The sequence below is a fragment of the Natator depressus genome, chromosome 2, assembly GCF_965152275.1.
Source record: "Natator depressus isolate rNatDep1 chromosome 2, rNatDep2.hap1, whole genome shotgun sequence".
NCBI classification, from domain to species: domain Eukaryota; kingdom Metazoa; phylum Chordata; order Testudines; family Cheloniidae; genus Natator; species Natator depressus.
Window position 1 is genome coordinate 138,085,317 of NC_134235.1, and position 19,364 is coordinate 138,104,680.

General features: G+C 44.4%; 1 protein-coding gene across 1 annotated transcript in view; it reads left to right on the forward strand.

Moving 5' to 3' along the window:
- Positions 1 to 13,625: 13,625 nt before the first annotated feature.
- Positions 13,626 to 19,364, forward strand: part of SEMA5A (semaphorin 5A) — a 606,804-nt gene continuing 601,065 nt past the window's right edge. The window contains exon 1 of the mRNA XM_074945055.1: positions 13,626 to 13,900. The gene's annotated coding sequence lies outside the window, so the exon portion shown is untranslated. The remainder of the gene's footprint in view (positions 13,901 to 19,364) is intronic.

The window sequence follows — 19,364 nt, forward strand, 5'->3', positions numbered from 1 at the left end:
ATTCTTCAACTATTCCCATGTCCCTCATACTTGCCTCGGGATACCTGGTGTCAAAATCCAACTCCACTAATATAAATCTTTTTCCTCTCTGAGTTAGCCTGGGTAAGGGCTCTATGATATCCATGGCAACTCTGAAAAATGCTTGGGGAGCCTTGCTGAGACCTACAGGCCTTTTCTGCTTTTGACATAAGTCGCAAGTCTTGCAGTATTCCTTTACTTTATTTTGAATATGGGGCCAACAGAAGATTTTCTTAAGCCTCTCATGTGTCCTCTCCGTTCCCAAGTGACCAGCAAAAGGGCAGTTGTGGGCTAGTAGCATTATCTCTGCAACAGCTTTGTGGGTATGATCAATTTTTTGTAGCGCTCTATTTTTCCCAACCAGGGCTTCCCTGTAAATCCTTTTAATAAAAAACATCCCCCTGTTCTCTCTATTAGGGGCATTACTGAGGGTGGCCTCCCTTATGCTCTCCAGTGACTTGTCTGCACTTCATTCCATAGCAAATTCCATTTGGCTTTTGCTTGCACTGTGAGCTGTTTCAGGCAACGTGGGGATGGGCAATGCCTCATCCCCCCTCCTTTGGAGATATATTGCTACTTTCTCCTGATAAGGGTGCAGTTGATTCCTCTCCCCACTTAGCTGCCTCTCCCTCCTCAGGGTTTACCTATGGGAACTTAGGGACATATTCCCTCTTGCCATTAGTCACAATATTAACAGTTTTGAGGAGTGTTATTATGTCATTTTCCACTAATATACCATCTGGTAAATTCTCTGAAACCCCCACATTCAAAGTATCCCTTAAACCTTCTCACTCTAATTCAATGCAGACTAAAGGCACTCTGCTTCTAAAATGCCCCACGACAAGGAGTTTTACCTCGTCCCCATAGAACATAACAATCTCCTTAATTACCTTCCTCCTGACTAAACAGATCTGGGCATTAGTGTTTCTCCAAATTACCATTTAGCTTGACTTCTTTAATAAACTTTATGTCCACCTCCAGGAGGACAGGCAGGACAAAATTAACTAAAACCCCCTCTGCCACCACTGAAATCTCCAAATTAAGGGCAGCTCCATTAACCTGGGTGGATCGGGCATTGTATTTGGACTCCCCATACCTAGGGAATTGTTTGTTTATATGTTCAAGGGACTCATGTAAGAAACACTTTCTTGGACCACCCCTTGGGCTGGGGTCTGATAATTGAGTTATCAGGAGGCGATCAGTACTGGAGTGGTGTGTGCTTAGTTCTGTTCCTTCTCTCCTTTTCCCATGAACACACTGGGCACCCCCTTTTATGCCAGGTTTGTGCCCGATCCTTTGGGACCTGCAGTCTAGGAATGGTCTCACTTACATGTATAAGTCAGCTGTCCCTTCTACAGCTGCTGGGGACTTTTCCCACACTGCTGCCCTCATCTCATCAGAGCAGAATAATTGGTCATAATTTTCTGCTCCTTTACTTTTTATCCATTTTCCTCAAATAAAACCCCCATTTTATTAACATAATCCCAGTGACATATCATATCAACTCTTTTGATGTTTTTAACCTTTAGGTGATATGCCTCTGGAGTAATTTGAGACCTTTTTAACACAGGCCCTTAAGCAGTTTATACAACATAACATCACTTACATCCATATTATTAAACATGTATAAAGCTTGACCAGTTAGTTCGGGGAATTCTCTGTTCTTTATCCTTTTGAAGGTGGTCAAATATTCTTTAATGCAATCTGTCCCCATGGAACTCAGGCACAGTTTGCGGGGGGAGGGATAGCTCAGTGGTTTGAGCATTGGCCTGCTAAACCCAGGGTTGTGAGTTCAATCCTTGAGGGGGCTATTTAGGGAGCTGGGGCAAAAATTGGGGATTGGTCTTGCTTTGAGCAGAGGGTTGGACTAGATGACCTCCTAAGGTCCCTTCCAACCCTGAGATTCTATGCTTCTTAGATGAGTGATCTTTAGGAAGGATTAGACTCATAGACTTTAAGGCCAGGAGGGACCATCATGATCATCTAGTCTGACCTCCTGCTCATCGTATGCCACATAACCTCACCCCCAATTTCTGTAATAGTACCATTACCTCTGGCTGAGTTGCCAAAGTCCTCAAATCTTGAATTAAAGACTTCAAGTTACAGAGAATCCACCATTTACTCTAGTTCAAACAAGCAAGTGATCCATGCCCCACATTGCAGAGGAAAGTGAAAATCCCCCAGGGTCTCTGCCAATATGACCATGGAGAAAATTCTTTCCTGACCCCAAATATGGTGATCAATTAGATCCTAAGCTTGTGGGCAAGACCCACCAGCCAGATGCCTAGGAAAGAATTATCTGTAGTAACTCAGAGCCCTCCCCATCTAGTGTCCCATCTCTGACTGTTGGTAATATTTGCATATAGCAGTCACAGATGGGACATATGCCTTTGTAGGCAATCTCATGACATCAAACCCTCCATAAACTTATTGAGCTCAGTCTTGAAGCCAGTTAGGTTTTTTGCCCCCACTGGTCCCCGTGCAAGGTTGTTCCAGAACTTCACTGCTCTGATGGTTAGAAACCCTCATCTAATTTCAAGCCTAAACTTGTTGATTGCCAGTTTATATCCATTTCTTCTTGTGCCACCATTGGCACTTAACTTAAATAACTCTTCTCCTTCTCTGCTATTTATCCCTCTGAGGTATTTATAGAAAGCAATCATATCTCCCCTCAACCTTCATTTTGTTAGGCTAAACAAACCAAGCTCCTTAAGTCTCCTCTCATAAAGAAGGTTTTTCATTCCTCGGATCATCCTAGTAGCAGTTCTCTGCACCTGTTCCAGTTTGAATTCATCTTTCTTAAACATGGGAGACCCAAACTGCACACGCTATTCCAGATGAGGTCTCACTAGTGCCTTGTATAATGGTAATAAACACTTCCCTATCTCTACTGGAAATACCCCACCTGATGCATCCAAGGATTGTATTAGCCTTTTTCACAACCATATCACATTGGTGGCTCATAGTCATACTGTGCTTGATCAATACAGCGGGGTCTTTCTCCTCCACTGTCACTTCAAACTAATGCATCCCCAGCTTACAGCAAAAATTCTTGTTGTAAGTCCCTAAATTCATGACCTTGCAGTTGGTACTATTACATTTCATCCAATTTCTATAACTCCCATTTTCAAGGTCATCCAAATCTTGTATGATTTTCCGGTCCTCCTCCATATTGGCAACTTTTGTCATCTTCAAATTTTATCAGCATACTCCCACTTTGGGGCCAAGGTTGTTAACGAAAATGTTAAATAAGATTGGTCCTACACCAATCCCTAAGGAACTCCACTAGTAACCTCCCTCCAGCCTGACCGTTCACTTTCAGCATGACCATTCCTTACCCACCTTTCAATTCGTGTGTTAATCCCCATCTTCTTCGGTTTAACTAATAATTTTCCATGTGGAACTGTATCAAATGCTATCCTGAAATCCAGGTAGATAAGATCTACTGCATTTCCTCTGTCTACTAAATTGGTTATCTTTTCAAAGAAAGAGATCAGATTGGTCTGGTACAATCTACCATTTGTAAAACCATGTTGTATTTTATCCGAATTACCATTTACCTTTATATCCGTTACTCTTTATATCCTCTCTTCCAAATGATCTTGTATATAACTGAGGTCAAACTAACAGACCTGTAGTTTCTTGAATCATTTTTTCCCCTTTCTTAAATAGAGGTACTATGTTTGTACTATGACCCCTGAGTTTACGAATTCATTAAAAGTTCTTGCTCTTAGTTTTGGAATTTCGTGTGCCAGTTCCGTTAATATTCTTGGATGGAAATTATCTGCTTTCCACCCCACTCCCCCCATTTAGTCCCATGAAGATACCTGAGTTTGGCTTTGTGATGGGATGGACTAGGCCCTGAGGCCCCCTGCTGGAGGCCTTGTGGCCCTGCCACACCATGCCCCAGAAAAGGGCAGTAGAGAGGTCCTCCAAGCTGCCTAGATCAGCTGTGTGAAACAATCAATCAAGGACCTGCAGGCTAGTATGAGAAGAGCTGCAGGGCTAGACTGACAGCAGCTCCTTGCTAGGGCTGAAGGAGTGTGGATGAGGTGTGGCTGGCTGAACCCCGTACAGGGCAGTGCTGCCAGAAGCCCGGGACAGCAAGAAGGAGCCCTGAGCTGGTTGCTGGGACTCCATTAGGACAAGGCCCTGAAGTAAGGGTGAAGACGCTGCGCGGAAGTGGCCCAGGGAATTGGAGAAGCCATGTGACAGTTAAAGGGACACAGCAGATGGCTCCTATCTACAGGGTCCCTGGGCTGGGACCTGGAGTAGTGGGCAGGCCTGGGTCCCCCCACAAACCCCATTAGCCACTGGGGGAAGTGGCCTGGATATTGAGGCACCCCAGAGGGGGGAACTGAACTGCAGGGGCCTGTCTGGAGACTTGTGGTTGGAAAGGAAGCCTTGGGGCACTGCTCTGTCCCGGAGCAGGGACAACTTGTGGGAGACATTACAGGGGCACTGACAGAGACCCCTGTTGGACTTGTACTCTGGAAGAAGTTTTGCTTTGCTTTCATCACACAGAGTGTGTGTGATTCGGCTGGAGGGCTGAGTCACTAAAGGCACACCACAAAGAGAGAGAGAGAGAGAGAGAGAGTGCAAGGCATATGCACTCTGTCAAGAGGGGGGGCACTCACAAGAGGTGAGTGCGCCCCGTTACAGGCTTCCACCTTGGATGTGATATTTTCTATTTCCATGTCTTCCTTCCCATTAGCTACCCTTATCTTTAATCTCCACCCTCCTCCAACTGTCCTAAGTGGTTAGGTGTCCCACTTTTTCTTTCCTTGTTTTCTTTTTATTTATGTGGTTAAAGAATCTTTTACTATTGGTTTTTGTTTCCATTGCAAGACCCAACTCTGCTTGGCTTTTGGCAGTTCTCACTTTTCCTCTACACTTTCTGACCTTCAAGAGGTAGACTTCCTTGCTGATCCACCCCTTCTTCCAGTCCTTATAGGCTTTCTACTTTTTCGTAATAATCTGTTTGAGATACTTATTCATCCATTTTGGTCTGCAATCTAAAATATGACTATGTAGATTATTATTGCTACCACTGTCATATAATTGCAACAAACCATGTACAAAGTATGTCATGTAAGGTGTCAATGAAAAAGTTACGGGTTGCTGAATATGATTATCCTGTTTATATGCATGTATCATTTTTGTATCTGAAGTTATGAATATTGACTATGTACCTGTATTTAAAATGTGTTTGCTCCTGTGGTAATATACATCCAGTCTAGCCAACACATTTTGAATGGAGTATTTAAGTTGATAGCCCATCAGTGAACACAATGGGCCATGGAAGAAGCTTATCCGCATCTGATGAATTTTCCTGTAGATGTTCCAGCCAGAATATGGGCAATGGCTCCTGCGATGATTCATCAAAGCATGCAAAGGCATGTGACAAGCTCATGTGACACAGGACTCTATCGTGTGTACCTGTACTTTTCCACAAACTGTGCTAAGGGCTTTGCTTGGAACAATGAGTTTCCCTCCACATGGCAGAAGCTATAAAAGGCCCTGGAAACATCTCCATTTTGCCTCTTTCCTGCTCTGAACTCTGGACTTGGACTTATACTAATGGGAGCATTCTAACCAAGGGACTAAGGACCTTCCAGTCTTTTGGAAGCAACCAGAGACATTATGTAGTTTATTCCATCACAACAGTTTATTCCATCACTGCTTCAAGCCTGATCCAATAACTTTGCAATATTTGTATGTATTTGATTCCTTTAACCAATTTTAACTCACATCTTTCTTTTCTCTTATAAATAAACCTTTAGATGTTAGATACTAAAGGATTGGCAATGGCAACAGCGTGACTATTGGGTAAGATCTAAGTTATATGTTGACCTGAATATGTGGCTGGTCCTTTGGGATCAGAAGAACCTTTTGTTTGATTAAATTGGTTTTAAATAATCATTCATTATTAAATCTAGTGTCTGGGTGTTGGAACAAGGTCTGAGATACCAAAGGAGACTGCATTTCTGACTTCTTGTTAGCCAATGTGATGAGACAGAAGTTTACTTTTGTTGCTGGTTTGGTATATCTTATGGAAAAATAACCACCAGTTTTCGGGTGGGTCTGCCTTATTTCTCAGCAGTTTGTCCTGAATCTGGTATTCTCAGTTGTGACCCACTTAGGCATACCTTTTTGAGATATTTGTTCATCCATTTTGGTCTGCAACCTTTGTCTATGAATTTTTTCCTCTTGCTTGGGATGCAGGCTTCAGATAGTTTCTGAAAATTTGACTTAAATTAATTCCAGGCCTCCTCCACCTTCGGATCCTCTAGTTCTTCAGCCCAGTGTAATTCCCTAACTAATTCCTGTAATTTTTTAAGGTTTGCCATTTTAAAATCAAGGACCCTAGTTGCAGATCTATATTTTTTGTTTATCCTTCCATTTAGTTTAGTTTAAACTGAATTAACTCATGATCACTTGCACCAAGGTTGTCCTCTACAATCAGTTCTTCTGTGAGGTCCTTGCTACTTACCAGTACTAAATCTAAACCTCTTGTTGGGTCGCTATTTGGTGAAGAAATCTGTCCTCTATCATATTCAAGAATATCTGGGCCCTACTTTTATTAGTAGCCCTTTTCCTCCAATCTGTAGCTGAGAAATTGAAGTCTCAGATAATCACATAGTTCCCAGTAGTATTTCTTTCATTTAAAAATATTAAAGCGGTCTCTGTCCATTCCAAATTGGATCCTGAGGGTCTGCTACAGACCCCAAACACTATATCAGTAGAGCTTCTGTTACATTTCTTCACTAAAGTGATTTTGACTCAAACAGAATCCATTTTATCCATTCCATCACTTTTAATTTCTTTAAAATCGACCTTGTCATCAATAAACAAGGCTACTCCACCACCTCTACCTTTATTTCTGTCTTCTTTTGAACAGCACATAACTTTCAATACCTGTATTCCAGTCATGACTACTACTCCACCATGTTTCCATTATCCCTATAATATCTGGTTTAACTTCCTGCACTGATAGTTCTAGTTCTCATGATATATTTTGTAACCCAGTCTCCTTGTATTGGTGTACAGACATTTTAGTAGTTTCTGCTTGGCTTCACTTAGATTCCTCGCCTGATTAGGTACAGTCATTTTACTGCCAGCATTGCCTACCTGTTACTGTCATTGGTTCTGGCACTATCTTTCCTCTTGTTCTCCATTTTCCTATCCTCCATTGTTCCTCTCTCCATTGCTGTATCCTCTTTTACTTGATTTTTCTCCTACTCAATACCAGAATCAGGCATGAAAATTATTTGAGCATCTCCAAACCATCTCCCCCAAATTCCTAGTTTAAAGTTCTTTTAATCAGTCATGCCAGCTTCCATCCCAGAAGACTATGTCCCTCACTATAAGGAGGAGTACATCCCTTGAGAACAGTCCTCTGTCTGTGAATGCCTCCCAGTGGTCGAACACCCCAAACCCTCCTTATTAGCACCATTGAGCCATCTGTTGATCATCGTAGTCTTGTTTTGCCTTTGCTGCTCTCCTCTAGGGACTGGTAGAATCTCATGGAAAATCACCTGAGCCTCCATTTCTTTGAGCATCTTCTCCACCCAGGCATATTCTTTCTTGATGCATCCCACTGAAAATCTAGCAGTATCATTTGTTCCCACTTGAAAGACAATCAGTGGATTCTTTCCTGTTCCCATTAGGATCCTCTTCAGCCTCTGTTCCACATCCTGTAATCTTAACTCCCAGCAGACTACGCACCATTCTGTTCTCCAGATCATCTCTGGTGACAGACCAGTCTGTTTTTCTTATTAGGAAGTCCCCACATCACATACACCTGTCTTTTCCTGTTGTTGGTGCCCTTCTCCAGCCTTCCCCTTTCTGTTCTTTCTGGTTGCAAGTCCTCTTCTCTTTTGTTCTCACTTGCAATCTTCTGTGAATCATCCTCTATTCTCTATCCTCCTGGGGCTCTGAGCTCTGGCTATCTCCAAGGTCTCTTCTCCTTTTCTTGTGGACTACCACTTTTCTCTTCTTCCTTGCTCTCCCATCTTCTGTTACTGCCTGCCTCTCCCCTTCATTTTCCAGCTCAGCAAACCTCTTTCTGAGCTCTATTTCTCCTTTGCTAGTTGGTCTTTTTCTCTGCCTTGTTCTTGTAGTCACATCCTTCCACTGGCCACTTTCCTCATCCAGCAGTCTATCCTCACAGTTCACTGGTCCGGCATGCATCTGCAAATCTTAAAGTTTCCCTTCAGCCTCCTCTCTCCTTCCCTCCATCATCTGCTCAAACCCCTTCTAAACTCAACCACAGTTTCCAGCTGCATCTCCAAACCTTTGATCTTCTCTTCCATCAGATCTGTCAGGTGACACTTCATCCAAATGAAGCACCTTTTGGGTATGCACTCCAGAATAATATATGTCCCGCAGCTTCCACATCCAGTCATCTTCATTGTCTCTTACATTTTTCAGGTCTCTACCACTGCAGCCTCTGTAGCTGTCAGAGTCTTCCCCCCTAAGCTCCTGTCAAGAAGGAAAACCCAAAAACAACCAGCAAAAAAACCACATACACCCTCCACCATACTCCGCTTACAAACTCCCACTCAAACTCCCCTGTTTTCAGCTCTCTTTGCTAACTCCTATGGCACCGCTAAGTTTCTTATAAGAGACATAACTCCTTAGATATTATCTCTTTATACATTTTGCAATGATTATGATGAACAGTAAGCTACTTGCTCTCAGTAGAGACCTCACATGTGACACTTTGGTGAATTATTATGCAGATATCCAATCCAGGGGATCCCTGTACAGCCCTATGGAGCCCCTCTGCCCTCTACCAATTAGCATCCAGGGATCCCTGGATCACAATACCAATGGGTGCTATATTAATAAAGTTTTAATAAAACACAATGTAAACAATTAGTAAAAAAAAAAGGTTTTAATATGTTTGTTAAATCCTCCTCCTCCCTTGTCCTCTGTTGCTTAGAGAATCTAAATCTTGGGCCTACATTTTCTGACAGTGTGCTAGTATCTCTTTAAACCTTAAAGCACTACAGACAGATTTACTCATGCATAGAACTCCTCACAGGCAGACTTAAGTAAATCCACTTTCTGTCCTTTCTTTGTCTGTCTCTCTACCATCCCTAGTCAGGCAGAAGATCAACTTCCTCAGTTCCAGTCCCTAACACCTCCTAGTCCCAACTTTTTGTACTGGATAGCGCCTAGAGGCCCCAGTCAGAGATCACAGCCCCATTGTACTACGTATTGTACCCACAAAAAATAGAAAAGACAGTCTCTCCTTTCAAGAGCTTATTGCAATATATATATGGAAATCACCCTGTCCAATCATGAATTTTTTTGTAATGATTTACTCAACTGTTATTACATGTAGTGACTAGAATAATTTTACATTTTGTAGTTCTCTTTTAAGATAGTAATATAATGGCCACTTTCATGTAGCTTTTTAATTGAGTCTTTTATTGTGGGTTTCTTAAAACAAAATAAAATGAAAAATAATTGGTCACTATTATTACTGTTCTCCCATGGGATTATATCGGCACCTTAGTGAATGGGTATGAAACACCTGAGATAAAACTCTAATGGATTATTTGCCTGCCAATAGTGGGGGGGGGGGGGCACAGTGTGGGCAGCCAGCTTCAGTCCGCGTGAGCATGCTCAGAACAAGCCAAGCAGCAAAAACTGGAGGGGTACATGACCCCGTATGCTCCCCCATTAGGGTTGCCAACTTTCTAATCACATAAAACTGAACACCCTAGCCCCACCCCTTCCCCAAGACACTGCCCCCCGCTCACTACATTCCCCATACCTTGGTGGCTCGCTCTTCCCCACCCTCACTCAATTCACTGGGCTGCAGCATGTGTGGGGGATCTAACTGGGGATGCAGGCTCTGGGGTGTGACCAGAAATGAGGGGTTCAGGGTGCAGGAGGGGGCTCCAGACTGGGGCAGGGAGTTGGGGTGCAGGAGGGAGTGAGGGCTCCGGCTGGGGGTACAGGCTGTGGGGTGGGGCTGGGGATGAGGGGTTTAGGATGCAGGAGGGGGCTCCAGCCTGAGCGGTGGGGCTGAGGGATTTGGAGTGCGGGAGGGGGCTGCGGGTTGGGGTGCAGGAGTGGGTATGGGCTCTGGGTTGGGGGTGCAGGCTCTGGGGTGGGGCCTGGGATGAGGGGTTTGAGGTGCAGGAGGGGGCTTCAGGTTTGGGGGGCTCAGGGCTGGGGCAGGGGGTTCCCTCGGGCAGCTCCCGGTCAGCGGTGCAGCAGGGCTAAGGCAGGCTCCCTGCCTGTCCTGGCACCGCGCTAGGGTTGCCAGGTGTCCGGTTTTCTACCAGAAGGCCTGGTCAAAAAGGAAACCTGGCAGCTCCGGTCAGCACCACTGACCAGGCAGTGAAAAGTCTGGTCGGTGGCGCATAGCAGCTAAAGCAGGCTTCCTGCCTGCCCTGCCTCCGTGCAGCTCCGGGAAGCAGCAGCATGTCCCCACTCCGGCTCCTACACAGATGTTCTGGTCAAAATCTGGACACCTGGCAACCCTATCTCCCATGCATCATCTCTGTTTCAGAGGAATCATTATGAATCTCCTATTGCAACATTCTATTAAGGGTCATTGACACAAAAGATTATAACAGCTCTGAAAGTCACTCTTTATCATTTCATCATGTATTTACAGATTCTTTAATACATACAGTGTCAAAAAGATGGGATAGTGTATAGCAGCAGTTCTCAACTGCGGGTCTGTGGCCCCCTGGGTTTCTGTGAGCCCTTTTAGGGGGGCTGTGGGGCCCTGAAGCTGAAACCTGGAGCCCTGAGACCTGAAGCTGGGAGCTGCATAGCTGAAGCCCAAGCACTGGCGCTACCTAGGGGGCTGAAGCCAGGAGCCGTGGAGCAGAATCCTAGGGCCCCGGTGCCCTCTGTGGGGCTAAATCTGGGAGCTGTGGGGCTGAATCTCAGAGCCCCGGGCGTTGGTGCTCCCTGTGGGGCAGAAGCCCTGAGCCCATGGGTGGAGTTGGGGCGGGGAGGCATTGTCCCCCCAAACTGCAGTGTCTTACCGAGAACTCAGCAGTCCCACGGGCAGCTCCACACTCCCCTATCTCCTCCTCTCTCCACACCCCCGAGGCCCTGCCCCTGGCCAGGTCGGGGGTGGGAAGCTGGAGCCGGGCAGTGCAGGGCAGGTGCTGCTCTGACTGGTGCCATGGAGCAGGCAGCTGCGGTGTTTCCCCATCTCCTGCTGGTGCCCGGGGTTGTAACTGCGCGTCAGGTCCCAGGCCCTTTGACTGCTCATACAGCTGGTGGGGGGGAACCTGGCTTGGGGGCCAGCAGAGCCCTCAGGGAGCAGTGACAGCGGGGGCAGGATGGGACTCCTGGCACACAGCCCTTAGCTACCCACTCCCTGCACCCTGAGCTACTACCCCTGCCTGCACAGAGTCCCAGCTACCCTGTCCCATTAGCTACCTCCTGCTTGCACCCTGAGCGATTTTCAAACTGTTTGAGCTAAGCCCCCCACCTTTGAGTTATAATTTTTGGTTTCCCCCTCCCTCCCAACCCAGACAGGCTGGGTGGCCTGCTGAGCTGAGTCGGGGGTGGAGGTGGCACTCCCTCCCCAGACCCTACCATGTGGAGCTGGCCCAAGCTCCACTGTCCCCTGCCCTGCCCCCCCAACAGAAGTCAAACTACACTTCTGCCCGAGGGACCCCTCCCCGCCCAGCCCAGAGCCCTCCCCCACCATGGGCCCTGGAGTTTATATAGCATGGGGGTGGGGTGGAGTGGGGTGGTTCTGAAATAAAAAAGTTGAAAACCCCTGCTCTGGGAACTTAATAAAACTCTAGGTATTAACAATCCTATTGGTATTTTTATTGGATGAAGTACTTGCATGTACAGTGGCTACTTTTCTAAGTTAATATACCTGTGATTTGTTTTTAAAGATTCAGAAAAAATAGTCTATATTCCAGAGTTTAAAAATTAAAGCTGATGTAAGAGGTGAAGATCTACAGAAAGCCCCAGAATACAGGATATTTATATATCTATAATTTAATATACATCCAAATGATTAAGCTTTATTTTTAAAAAAATGACATCTGATTGGGTGAGTGTTTCCGTGACAAGTTTAAAATTTGATAATTTTTTTATATTAAATATATCATTGCCTGAGATTAAGGAATTATGAAGAAAATGCCACACTCTATGAAACATCTTAGCTGATGCCTCTTAAATCAAACCTCAATGTAGTTAAAGGAAACTGTCCAGGTTATAGAGATGTAACTGCAATCAGAGTTTGGCCCTTAACATTTTTATCTTTATATTGGGTTTCATATCAATAAGCAGCCAGTAAAAATGCTGAAGCTTGGGAACTTACATTATTTCTGATCAACATGAACTTTCATATTCATTAATCTTTCCCGTGAGCGAGTTTCTTATATAAGTAAGCCAAAGTGGTGTTTCAACTTGCGGAGTTTCAGGCGATTTGAATTCCTACCATTTTGGATTGCAAGCAGCTTTTGATTACAGTTGTTTTAATTGAGTCTAATATTGTAGGGCTCTTGTTCGCTGGATCCGTTCCATGCTTTTGTTTTATATATGAAACTTTAATCACATTTTACACTTTTAAACCGAGGCAGTCTTGCAGACGGTAGAAGTGGTTTACTTTGCACTGTGGTTTATAGAAACATGCCAACGCTTCTGGAAAAGCGATGAGTGAACTTCGATGGCCTTACGTTAAAACAAGAAAATATGCGGAGTGAGAGAAAAACACCAGGGCGCACTAGTCTTATACATGTAACAAAAAGGGCATGCACCGAAACCGTAACAAGCGTGCAGACTCCGCTAGCGCACACGTACCTGAGCAGTAGGATGCTTGCGAGTCTATCCCGCAGGAGAGTCAGTGCCACGTCTCACTGTCCCACTCACTCTCCCTGGGACCTTTATAGTGCACTAGCCCGAGGCCTAAAAATAGCCTTTCAGCAGCCCGCCGCTGCCCACAAGGGGGCGGAGGCCCAGCTCGGGCTCGGGGAGGTGAGCGACCTGTCACACGCGGGCTTTGGGGAAGGCGGGGGGAAGGGCAGAGCGAGGGGAGCGCGCTCTACCGCCGCCTGCAGGGGGGCAGTGTCTGCGGGGCGGGCTGCGCGCGGCGGGCACGGGACGGGCTGGGGCAGGGAGGGGAGTGCGCCGCCCGGGGGCCTCGGGGGCGGGGGAGAAGCGGGCGGCCGGGGCTCTGGTTTCACCCCCTGCCTGGCCCCGAGAAGCGGCGTGTGCACGCGGGGGGAGGCTCCGCGCAGAGTGGAGCCCCGCTCCCAGCCAGGCCTGCAGGGGGAGTCGGCGAGAGACGCTGGCACAGGCACACGGCTCTCCGCCTGCCCGCCCGCCCGCCCGCGCGGACTCCCCGTGGCCGGGGCGCTCTCGCACAGCTCCCCGCCCGCCCGCGGGCTGCCAAGCCGCCGGGAAGCCCGGGACACAGGCATCGCGGCTGCTGCTGCCGCCGCCGCCGAGCGAGGGGAGAGCAGCGGCCGGTGTCCGGGTCTCCTTCTCCTCCTGCGGGATCACCAGGCGCCTCCTCGGGGATTCCTCTTCTCGCTTTACATGCTGCCCCCCCGGCTCTGGATTTATAGGCAGCTTCCCCCTGCGTATTCACCCCCCTCCTCCCAGGGACTGCCCGGCGGAGGGCCGCCTCTCCCCTGCCTGACCCAGCTGTGTGCCTCTGGCTCTTGCCATCCCCTTCCGGGGGCGCCCAGACGGACCTGGAGCCCCCCTGAGCCCTGAAGCGCTAGGGGGCCGGGCTGGCGCATCACCTGCGGAGCCGCTCCTCACTCTGCCTCTGCTGCGTGCTGGGATTTGTTGTGCTTTAGTTTGGGGTCTGTCGGCTCGCTCTGATCCGAGCCGATTCCGAGAAGCAGCCTCAGGGTATGAATTCTCTGCTGCGGTGAGTAAACATTGAAAGCTGCTCAACCAGTTGCAACTTCTTGGTGGCCCACAGTTATACTATGTGCTGGGGTGGGGGAGATGGGAGAGATGAGCACTAAACATTTCTGTGACTTGGCTTCCCTCCCCCGTGCGGGATCTGAACATCACTGTGGTGGGCTGGCAACTTAAACATCGTTAAAGATAAAAGTCACCTCCCCAGCCCCCTTACCCAGCCACCCCAATTCTCTCGAGTTGTTCTCCCCTCTGCAGGACACCAGCTTCTGCCATTTGAAGAGCCAGAGAAGGGGCTGTGGGGACAGACTTGATTGCACAGCAACTGTGTATCAAACTTGGTTTGACTAAGTGACCAAGCACAGTGAGGGGCTGTTTTTAAAGGGATGTGATGTTTTTACTGTGGTATAGGCTGCAGCTGTCCTGGGGGCTAGGAAGGGATGGGAGTTCCTTATTTGGGGGGATGATTGGGTCACAGGGTGCACCTGCAATTTGCTCAACACCTAAACCCAGGGAACCTCTATCCCACCCCCCTTCCTGTTGTATTTTTGTTCGTTGTGAGTCTCGATCCAGCATTTAGGGTGAAGGGAGCACCGTGTGCTGATCAGAGGAAAGGGGGGCTGTAGGATCTCCAGAGAGGGCTAGTAGGGGGAGAGTGGCAGAAAAACTGTCGGTGGATGTTGCATCAATGCCCAGTAACGCTCCGGATTTCCCCCTCCCCCATAGATCCATGTTCTGAGCACATACTCTGTTCCAGTGCAAACAGGGCTCTTTGCTGAGGTGTGATGCAGCTCCTGCCAATGTGTTTCCTATGGCTGTGCACCTTTGCTCTTTGCTTTACGGGCTCCAGGTTGTGTTGGTGATTTTGTTTCTGGAGTGGGGAGCCTGACTTTACTCTTTGCCATAGTGGTCTGGTACCGGTAGGGGGCGCTGGAGGGCTCCGCTCGAGGTGGCTGGATGCTCCAGCCACTTTTTAGAGAAATCAGCGAGCAGTCTGGGGTCATCATCACGGGGGACAGAGGGCAAAACTCGCAACTGGTTCCCATTAAGCAGAACCTACCTTGTTTAGTATCTAGCACAGATACCTAAGAGGGAGAGAAACAAGAGATGCTGTTACAAAACAGGAGTTAACTCTTTAGCCAAGTTTCAGAGTAGCAGCCGTGTTAGTTTGTATCCGCAAAAAGAAAAGGAGTACTTGTGGCACCTTAGAGACTAACCAATTTATTTGAGCATAATGAAATAAATTTGTTAGTCTCTAAGGTGCCACAAGTACTCATTTTCTCTTTAGCCAAGACAATGAAAACAAACAGCAAAACTCCATGTCTTTAAAACTGATAGAAGCTAATCGTATTTCCCTCCTCAACCTCTCCAAGTACATTCAAAACGTCCCACCCCAACCTTCTGCTGCATTTTACATTTTAGTTATAATTTAACTGATTAAGGTAAATGATCCTGAAGTAAACACCTTCATCTGCCTCAGGTTGGAATAGAATATATATACATATAGAAAAATGTCCGGGGATTTTTTTGTCACCTCTTTATTGTTATTTCAATGTATTGTATATCTTCTTTTTATGACAGTCAAAAAGAAATGGGTGGAGGGCAAGGGAAGCTAGCATGGAAAGTTATTGGATATTTTACAAATGGATATTCTACAAATTTATACTTGGATATTTACAAATAATACTAGTTGCTGCTGTATATGAATTTTAATATACTTGTACTGCATCTATTATTTAATTTGATAAATGACAGTAGTCTGTTGTATAAACCTGTATTTTGACACCTTTTAAAGAGTACATTTTGAGTTAATGGTCCATAATACACTGAACATCATGGTCTGTTGTGTAAATCCTTCTTGCATGGATTATTACCCTGAGAGATGGTAGCCGTTATGGTTTCTCATATTAATCCGGATGCCAAGCATGCACACCAAGTTCACATATTAAAAATCCTTATGACATTTTTCATTGAAAAAAAAGCAATGTTCACGCTCATTCAGTAAACAGCTCAGGGATGGATGGATGGATGGATAGATAAATATTCAAAGGCAGCATGGAGTATGGAGCCTGAAAGATTACAACTGAAAAAAAGCAGCAGTAGCTATTTTTAGGATTGTAGGAGCACACTTACATAGTTAAAAATAGTTGAACAGATTTTTTTAAAATAAACAACATTTTGTAAAGGAAAGCAAACACTAAACATTCTTGGACTGAGTTCTTGTATGCCAGACTCCAGCCTGAAGCAAAAATTTTCAGCCTAGTTAAAAGCACCATGATTTATAAGGGAAATGGGACTTCAATTTTAACTCTAGCAGCTGGAGTATTCCTCAGTCCTTGCATGGGTAAAATGAAAGTTTTTGACAAATTTCTGTGTTCTTTAGGGTAGGTGATGATAATATATTTTTATTACTTTTTCTAATGGCATCACCTCATTTCTCATGTTAGTGGTGAATAGCTGCGTAAACTCCCACAGAGAGCAAAGATTTTGCTCTTACAGGTGGCAGTTTACTTTTCTGTTCAAGAGATAGTTCAGAACTAGAAGGTTTTCTCTCCCCCCACCCTACTCTCCTGCTGGTAACAGCTTGATCACTTTACATAAGCTATTACCAGCTGGAGAGTGGGGTGGGGGGAGAGAAAACCTTTTGTCGTTATAAACACCCATTTTTTCATGATTTGTGTGTATAAAAATAAACATCTTCTGTATTTTCCACAGTATGCATCCGATGAAGTGAGCTGTAGCTCACGAAAGCTTATGCTCAAATAAATTGGTTAGTCTCTAAGGTGCCACAAGTACTCCTTTTCTTTTTGTACATATGGGTATAGTGCTTAGATTATCCACAAATACAAAGTTTGTTTTAAAAGTCATAAGGTACATATAGTACATAGTCAGCAATAACCCAAATTTAGGTGAATAAATTTAACAATACAGTTTAGATATTAGCATCCAAGTATTTGGGTACATCACTCATAAAAAGTTGTACAGAGAGTTGATTGTGGAAAGCAAAATATTTCAATGAATGAAGATTGTCCCTCATACTACATACATGGTCAGTTTTAAACCTGGGAGAACAGTTCCATTGATGGTGATGTTTAAAGCTAACATCAGAGGAGCTATGCTGATTTGCACTGGATGAATTACACCAGTGATAGTCAGAATGAGGCTCGCGAGCCGCAAGTGGTTCTTTAATGTGTGGCTCTTTGCATCACATGATATGAAAACACTGTGTGATTTAATTATTAACCAATCTAAGTTATTAACCAACTAGGATGTTTTTTCTATGTTATTAATCAGTTGAAATTGATAAAATAATTATACTTGGTCAGTCATTTTGTTGTGAGAATTTTTTTTATCTATATGTATACACACACACACAAATACACATTTCCCGTCATACTGTTTAAATATGAATATATAGTACTATAGTAAATGAAACACTGAATTCACACTATTGTGGCTCTTTTCGGTAATGTTGATCGTTAATTTGGCTCCTGAACCACTGAAGTCTGAGTATCATTAATTTACACTCATAGTATATGTGTGTGGTCTACAATCACATGAATTAGACTGAAGCAATATCTACTATTCAATACTTTGTGATAAGAGTTTCAGTGTACCAAATATGTACATATTTATTATATAGTATAATATGATATAATGTAGTATAATATAATATTATTACTATTTTTTAAAAGAAGCTTGATTATAACATATGAACTGTAAAATTATGATATATCATCTCAATTGTTATATTTTGACCATTTTTTCTGAAACTGTTGCCATAGTTACTGAGATAAATTGGTATGATAATTAAAAATAAGAATCACTGAGGAAGTTCTTATATTTTTTCCATAAAATATTTGTAGAAATATGTAATTTGAGTCTCTGTCAGTGCTGTTTCACCAAATTATTGTCTAATTTGGCTTAATCAGTCCCTTTCTCCCTCTTCTCCTTCTCTGGCTTATACTTCACATTCCTTCTTGAAACCAAGTTGTAAAATACAGTACATACACATTTTATCTTTCTAATTTGTCTTTGTAAACTATAACTGACTTAAAAGAATGAGTGTTTTATCAACCATATCCAAACATATTTCAGACTGAGCCCTCTGTGACATACACCTTTTGTCAGCTGTTCATGGTAGGCTAGTTTTAATTTCTAGCCTGCAGCATTGCATAAATAACCTGCAAAAGACAGGTGGCAGTCTGCTATTTTGAATCCCTCCAGAAATCTTATGAATCTTGCAGCTTGAACTGTACTATGCAGGTAAAGTTGGGTCTTACGCAGAAAATAAGACACAGCCTTTTAAGAAATGCAGCTTGCTAAGTAAACGCATCCATTTGTTTTTATGGGGGAATTAGCCAGGTAGAGGCTAACTATTGCATTTGGCAGAAATAACAACTATAAACGTAATTGGAATGCAGGTTTGAAATCTTTAAGACTTTGTTGCTAGCAGTCTGCAGTTTTGATAGAGCACCTCTTTTTGTTGTTGTTCAACATTTGAAAAAAATTCAAATTTTTCTTCCAGTATAGGCTTTATTGTAATATTTATTTTCTAATTTGTATTGCCACCCATCATCTAACATCTAGGGAGCTTTACCATTTATAAAAAACAGTCAATTGCAGTATAAGGAAAAGAAATTGAATACTCTAATATAGTAGATAGTTGTATTTACACAATTAATCTTGGTTATCTAAAGAGTTCTAGTGCTAAGAAATCTACCCTTGCATTCCACAATGTATTAGAAAGCCAAGGAACTTCAAAGAAGAAGTTATGTGTAGTGGTAAAATGTTGGGAATGGAATTAACCTTCTGTTGGGAAAGCACTGAAAACTCTTGGAAAACAAGTTCTTGTTTTAAGGAACAGGAGTACTTGTGGCACCTTAGAGACTAACAAATTTATTAGAGCATAAGCTTTCGTGGGCTACGGCCCACTTCATCGGATGCATAGAATGGAACATATAGTAAGAAGATATATATATACACATACAGAGAAGGTGGAAGTTGCCATACAAACTGTAAGAGGCTAATTAATTAAGATGAGCTATTATCAGCAGGAGAAAAAAACTTGTGTAGTGATAATCAAGATAGCCCATTTAGACAGTTGAAGATGTGTGAGGATACTTAACATGAGGACATAGATTCAATATGTGTAATGACCCAGCCACTCCCAGTCTCTATTCAAACCCAAGTTAATGGTATCTAGTTTGCATATTAATTCAAGCTCAGCAGTGTCTCACTGGAGTCTGTTTTTGAAGCTTTTCTGTTGCAAAATTGCCACCGTTAAATCTTTTACTGAGAGGCTAGAGAGGTTGAAGTGTTCTCCTACCAGTTTTTGAGTGTTATGATTCCTGATGTCAGATTTGTGTCCATTTATTCTTTTGCATAGAGACTGTCTGGTTTGGCCAACGTACCTGGCAGAGGGGCATTGGTGGCACATGATGGCATAAATCACATTGGTAGATGTGCAG